Source organism: Pleurodeles waltl, chromosome 6 (genome assembly GCF_031143425.1).
Source record: "Pleurodeles waltl isolate 20211129_DDA chromosome 6, aPleWal1.hap1.20221129, whole genome shotgun sequence".
NCBI lineage: Eukaryota > Metazoa > Chordata > Amphibia > Caudata > Salamandridae > Pleurodeles > Pleurodeles waltl.
This window is the reverse complement of record NC_090445.1, coordinates 893941269-893948312: the sequence shown is the minus strand read 5'-3', so window position 1 is coordinate 893948312 and position 7044 is coordinate 893941269. Positions and strand designations below refer to the sequence as shown.

Here is a 7044-nt window from a genome sequence, read left to right as displayed (position 1 = left end):
GTGCCCTGCACATGCATTCTTTTAATACTACAAATGATTCAAGCTCTTCTTTTGTCAAAGTTATTGTGTATGGCTCATCCTTGACTTCTTTTCCTGTCAATTTTATTAAAGGCTTTGAGATGATTGAGAAGTTGGGTATCCACTGACGACAGTAGTCCACCATTCCCAAAAACATCCTGACATCTCTTTTCTTGGGGGATTCATTTGCAAAACAGCTGTTATTCTTTCCTTTCATATTCCTCGAGACCCTTTCTCAATCAAATGTCCCAAGTATTTCACTTCTTTTTGACAGTATTGTAACTTTCTGGGCGACACCTTGTGTCCATTCTTTTCCAGATGATTCAATAATGCAATGGTATCATATTTACAACTGTCTCTGGTTTTGGATGCAATTAGAAAATCATCAATGTACTGCACAAGAGTTGAATTAAAAGGCAGCACAAGAGGTTCCAAGTCCTTCTTCAATATTTGATTGAAGATGGATGGTGACTCTGAGAACCCTTGAGGAATTCTGCACCAACTGTACACCTTGTCCAAAAATTTGAAACTGAACAAAAATTGGCTGTCCTCATGAAGGGGTATCGAAAAGAATGCTTGTGATAGGTCTACCACAGTAAACCATTCAGCATCACAAGGAACCTGGAACATTATTACCGCTGGGTTAGGTACCACAGGGCAGCATTTTATCACAATTTCATTTATTTTCCTCAAATCCTGCACAATTCGAACTTTTCCATAGGGCTTCTTTAAACCCATTATGGGTGAGTTACACGGACTGCTCAAGACTTCTTTCAGGACTCCCTGTCTGAGAAAATCTGCAATTATTTGTGACACCTCAATGAGGACATCTTGGGTCATGTGGTATTGTGACACTTGTGGGAACACTGCATTCGGCTTTATTTGAACCTTGACTGGTTCTACTCCTTTTATCAATCCTACTTCTTTCCCAGTCAAATCCCACACTTTCTCTGTCACGGTCCCTTGTAGTTCAACAGGTAGGTCGATCAAAGTATGCATTGGGAATAAAGTAATCAAAGGGTAGTCTTCATTTGTCTCTCCTCCTTCCTCTATGAATTGACTCTCATCTCCCTCATCGTCACTATTTGTCTGTACTTCTATTCCATCATTGGAACAGGTAATATAACATTTTGTCTTACACAGTAAGTCCCTTCCTAGTAAGGATACTGGACTTGAATTGCATACAATAAATCTATGCAGCCCTTGAAAGTTGTCAATTTCAACCTGCACCGGATCAGTAATCGGATTAGTCAGGTACTGATTTGCCACACCAACCACTCGTATAGTACGCCCTGAGAGAGGTAATCTCGGGACTTCTGCACTTCGAACTGTAGAGCGTGTAGCTCCTGTGTCGACCAAAAATGAAACCTTATAGCCCATTACTTTTCCCTCTATGTATGGGCCTCTCTGATCCACCTCTAGAGATGCTGCAAGCCTGCACTCTTCACTGTCTGAGCTGTCATTTGACCATTCCTCATTCATGCAATTTTCACCTCGTAATGGGAATTGGTGCACAGTGTTATTTTGATTGGTTACCTGGCCTGTGACCTGCTGAGGAAGCATCACCTGTTGCTGTCCCATCGGAGCCATTGGTAAATGCATTTGCTGTCTAGGCACCATAGGAATCTGCTGCTGTACTGGTTGCATTTGTACTGACTGAAAACGCGGCATTTGCATCTGCTGCCTGGGCTGTACCCCTTGCATTTGTACCAAATTATTCTGAAAATTCGGGTTTTGATGTCTCACTTTTGGACCTCGTGAATTTTGTAATGTACCAACATTAATGCTCTGCTGAACTGCACCATCCTGTACCATATTCGGACACTCCCGTTTCCAATGCTCCACGCCCCCGCACGCGTGACATGGTGACATCTTTTTCACTCCTTGACCGTCATTTTTAATAACAACACTATTCATGTCCGAACCACGGTTCACAAACCCTCGACCTCTGCCTCTCAGCTGTGCCTGAAACACACCATTCATTTGCGGTTGTTGCTGTATCATTTGCTGAACTCCATTTCCCTGTATTCCAGCTTGTGCAGCCCTTATCTGCATCACCATCACTTTTTCCTTCAACTTTTTCTGCGTCAACTCAATCTCATCACTACAGTATTTTGCATACTGCAACACCTCATCAATCGGTTTAGCTTGCCAACAAATCAGATGATTCTTAATCATTTGGCTAACCTCTGGTCTCAACCCTTCAACGAATCTAAACACAAGGTGATTTATGTCCTTTGGTTCGATAGTCTCAGTACCACTGTAATGTTTGAACGCTTTCAATAATCTCTCATAATAAGCATGTATTGACTCCTTAACCTCTTGAGAGGTCCGGTCGATTTTCTGCCAATCGGTCACCTTCGGCGACACCTTTTGTTTCAAGAACTCAATTACTTTATGATAATATTTCATCACCTCTTCTGAAGGTGCTCCAGTCACCTTATCTCTTGCCGGCTCCTTCGTCGGCCAATCTACCCCTCTCTTGCACTCGAGCCACAAATCCGGCGGAACAATGATCTCAAACAAAGTATTCAGATCTTCCCAGAGACACTTTGCAAGCTTCACAAACCTATCCGTTTGTTGATACCACTCGATCGGCTTCTCTCTTAGCCTAGGATAATCATTCGTAAAGGATAAAATGTCTCCTCTAGTCCATGGCACATGCACTAAAACACCGCCAGCTGTCTCTCTCATAGGCAGTATTTTTACTGAATCCAGATTAGGTGATGTCCTAGCTTGATTAGACCCTGGACTGTCATTCTTTCCCTTATCTCTTTTCTTTGCCCATCTGCCTTCCCATTTTTCCAATGCACCCCAAATTTGTGCACTCTGCAACAATTCTCTTAAATGTGCTTTCATTCCTGCAGATCTCATATGTTCAAAATCTTTTGAATCGAAATCCAATCTGTAACTCCTTTTCAAATGCTTAGTGTTTCCGATATTGATATTGTATTTGTCTGCTAGGTTTGCCAATCTCTGATGTACTTTGCCTACCTCCTTAGTAATTTTGGGACACAGGTATCTTAATTCTGCTTCTGTGTATGACTCCAATCTATTTACTCCCATTGTCCCTTCTACTAACTCAGCAGCTTCTGCTCCTAATCGTACAAGGTTCAGGTATTCGTATTGTTTCTCTTTCTCAGGTTCAACTGTGGTCACTGTAGTCTTTTGTGAGGTACAAGTTTTCTCTAACCACTCATTTAACTGTTGTACTGTAAAACCCTGCAGTGAAATGTTCCCTGCATGTATCATTGGAGAGTGTGAGGTATTTGTACTCATGGTTTGGGGAGTTAAAACTCCCAACCCTGCTTGACGCATCGCTTCGAGAGGTGCCCCTACTGGACTAAGGTCCATTAAGGGTCTCAGTGGCTCATTTACTTGTTCTCCAGGGGCCATTATCTGGGATGTTCTCATAGGCCCTCCTCTTATCGCTTCCTGAGTCATCACTCCCTGATCACACATCCCTGTTTTACCTTGTGCATACAATGGCACTGGTGGACCAACAGTAATAGGTAATGATATAGCGGCAGGTGCCTGACCTGGACCCAGACTTCATGGGGCCTCAACACCATAGGTCTGCTCTAGTGTACCCGGTACAGGTACTAACGGTGGTCCCGCTACAGGGTTATACCCTGGTATCAACTGTGGTGGTTGAGACATTAGCTTCGGAGTCGATTCAATCTGTATTAACTTTGGCTTTGTGTATATCGGGTCTGGCGGCACTATCAAGTTTGTAGTAGTCTCAAGCACTGGAACATCAGGGTAGATTCTCTTTATCTGCGGTGGAGGCTGCAACTGTATCGGCAAGTCTGGTGCAGTGGGTACACTGACACCATTCTGTATCAAAGCTGTATCGCTAGTCTGTACTGTATCAGTAACTCCCTTTTCCTGCGTCTGGTTCCCAGGATCCAAGCTAGTACTTGGAGTATTGTCACTCACCGCAAATGGTGGCGGACAATCATGTAACAATCTATTCATAAATTCCTCATCATCTGAATCATCTTCCTCTTCCCAGGACCTTTTATTTTCTTTAGTTTTGCCTGAATCTTTGTCGGTTTTACAGGAGGCTTTCTTTCCCTGTGTCTCTTCTCCCTGGGTTATTGCTGGGAATAACTTCAACCCATCTACGATTCCCCTTCTCCACATTTTGCTCTCGTTGTCCCACCTAGCCTCTGCAGATGATTTTTCTGCCCTTCTCAGCCTTCTCTGAAACCTTTCTTGTCTATGTTTAATGGCCATCAAGTCCCAAATCGCCAAAGCCTCGTATTGTGCCGGTCTCGGAGGTGGCTTCTGTGTACTTAACATCCACCTCAGATTTTCTAGTACCTTTGGATTAAACGTCCCATGCTCTGGAAATGCTAAACACCCTTCTTTTTCTGTTAATTTGCACCAGTGTTTCATCCATAAACAAGGTGCGACACCTTTCTCTTCCATAACCATGTAAGCCGGAGTACCCTCAGGTGGTGTGGGTTCTCCATCGGTTGCAACAATATACACATCTCCCTTTAGAGCGCTTTTGAATGCTTTGACAAAATTCATTTTTACGATTCTCTTATTTTATATTTGATCAGAAATGGCTTAGTTCCCAGGACACTCTTCACCTGCCCTTTCTCAACCTATTGCCTCTCACGGACGGCAGCAAATTCGTGCGCGACCCCTCTCGACAACTGACCTATCTCAGCGCGGCACCACTGACGTCACACTCACACACACAGCAGCTGACAAAGTCTTGCAGCTTGTCCGCTCCTCACTGACCCCTACAACTCACACAAACTAATGCAAATTATTGCGAGCACCTTAAAATGACAACACAAATCTGCCGGTTTACTACAGGAAGGGTAACACATTCGCTTCAGAACTTTACAGAGATTTCACTTGAAGCCTCGGCTGCTACTCTGTCCTTCTCAGTTCCCACATACGCAAGCAGAATTCGACCCGCAAATTCTACTCTCGACTTGTCAATGACTCCTTCTAGTGCACTTTAGAATTTGTCAAATCTCCATCTAAGGTTTCATTCATCCGTTATGACTCAAACTCGACTTGTCAACCACGCCCGATTGACCTATTAAACCGTAAAAGATTACAACATAAACCACATTTATCATCATACTCCGGAGTCTTAGACCTCGACAGGTCCGTACACAACAACCAACCACGTGGATAATTTTGAGCAACAAGCGCTACATTCACATGAAGTACGCCGACTTCCCTACTCTCATACTGTGGAGTACGCCTACTCCTGCTAAACAACACTTAATTTGGCCTAAATACACACAAATTTTCACAACCACCTGCAAGATACATAAGCTTAGGCAAGCGCAAAGACCCTAACCATGCACACTATGGCGCCGAGAACGTTCCCAACTCATTTAGGCAGGCTCCGAGATCCCGGGAAAGCCATGGCGAGCTTAGCAACCCATCATATCTCCAAATTGCATTATCACAGAAAAACTAATTAAACAATGAAACTCAGTCCTAGGGCCCCCAAGGGCCAAACCGTCGCTCTGCTACCAGAACTGATAACGCGTCCTTCTATGTTCATTTATACACATTAGGACTCGTTTTAGGCTGATGAATCTTTGGACCCAGTGGTGAGACACCGTAAGACGAGGTAACTGATCAATATATCAAGCAATATACCAATGATATTGTCAACATATGTCACCACAATGTATTTCACTTTAGACTTTAGTTAAACCTTCGGCACAACCATGACCTTTCAGTCATGAATAACCACACCTTATTAAGTTTTGTGAATTTTATTCCCTATTGATTACAATCTAATAGCAGATGTATTAATCTCAAACCAAGAAGCAAAGAGCATAGTCACAATGTTGCAACAATGCAAAGATCACAAACATAAGATATTAAGATGAAGGTAAACAAATCAAAATGCATAGAACCTCATATATGTCTTAGTTCAGCATAGCACCACGTCAGTCACGTCAGTTACGTCAGTCAAGGTGAATGCCTCATCTAGCCACTAATTAGCATCAGCATGTTGGACTTCATGCAAAACAATTTAGAACATCAATTTGGAAAAAAACATCTGACTAAGCTCTCTAATCATAAATACACAGCAGTTGGTACCTAGAAAGGAAAGGCAAATAAATGAATTTCAATAGCAGTAGCATAATTACCCTCCTCGGAATAGGTCAGCATACAGGATCAGTCTTCATCTTCAGGACATCAGTTAGATCGCCGTCAGTCTATCTAGTCTAAGGGCAGGGGACACTTCCCTCATAAGGAAGAAAGTGCAATGGGGCGACTAAGGGTGAGGATGGTTTTATTAAGTCTCAAGTCACCAAACAAAGTGACAGAGTTTCTGGATGCAATCAATATCATTCCCTACCTAATGCTCTCGAGTCTCTTGTGTCATGGGTTTTTATCCCTTTTTCATAATACATTCCCCCAAAATTCTATTGGATAGTCAGAACACCCCACTATCTGTAACCTATCAAATTATACATTAAGTAATGCACTTGTCATTTCGAGATAGTTTATAACGTTTTGATTGGTCTTCATAATTGACGTTTTTCGTAGGTGGCACATCTGGGGTTACTTCATTCTCTGGCACGTTCTTCAGGTCAAGAGTTCTCTTTTCCGTGGATCAATGTCCTTGAAAGTGTCCATATTTTGTTGCAAAGCGTATAATTTTATACTAAAGCAGCTAGCATGCGGATGGGAATATAACTGTCAATGATACAATAAGCGGAGAAAAGAACAAATGCTGGGTCATGGCCTTTTGCAAGTCAGCACACTGAAGAAACAGAAAAATATGTTTTAATATGAGAGTTACACAGCTAGTTCTCGACTCACGCTAACTTAAGGCTTATGGATTCTAATAAATGCAATCTTCGTACGTGCCAACATATTCAATTAACCAAAATACAAATAATCATTTCTTCTTATTAATATTAGTATATGCGTACACTAAGTCTCCACGTTTAAAATACGTTTCAATGAAAAATATTATTAATGCAGCATTGTTAAATATAAGCATTTCACATCTAAAATAGGTAATGT

At 42.2% G+C, this 7044-nt stretch overlaps 1 long non-coding RNA gene across 1 annotated transcript in view; it reads right to left on the bottom strand.

Moving 5' to 3' along the window:
• Positions 1–5722: 5722 nt before the first annotated feature.
• Positions 5723–7044, bottom strand: part of LOC138300393 (uncharacterized) — a 95495-nt gene continuing 94173 nt past the window's right edge. Inside the window, exon 3 of the long non-coding RNA XR_011204922.1 lies at positions 5723–6778. This is a non-coding gene — a long non-coding RNA (uncharacterized lncRNA). The remainder of the gene's footprint in view (positions 6779–7044) is intronic.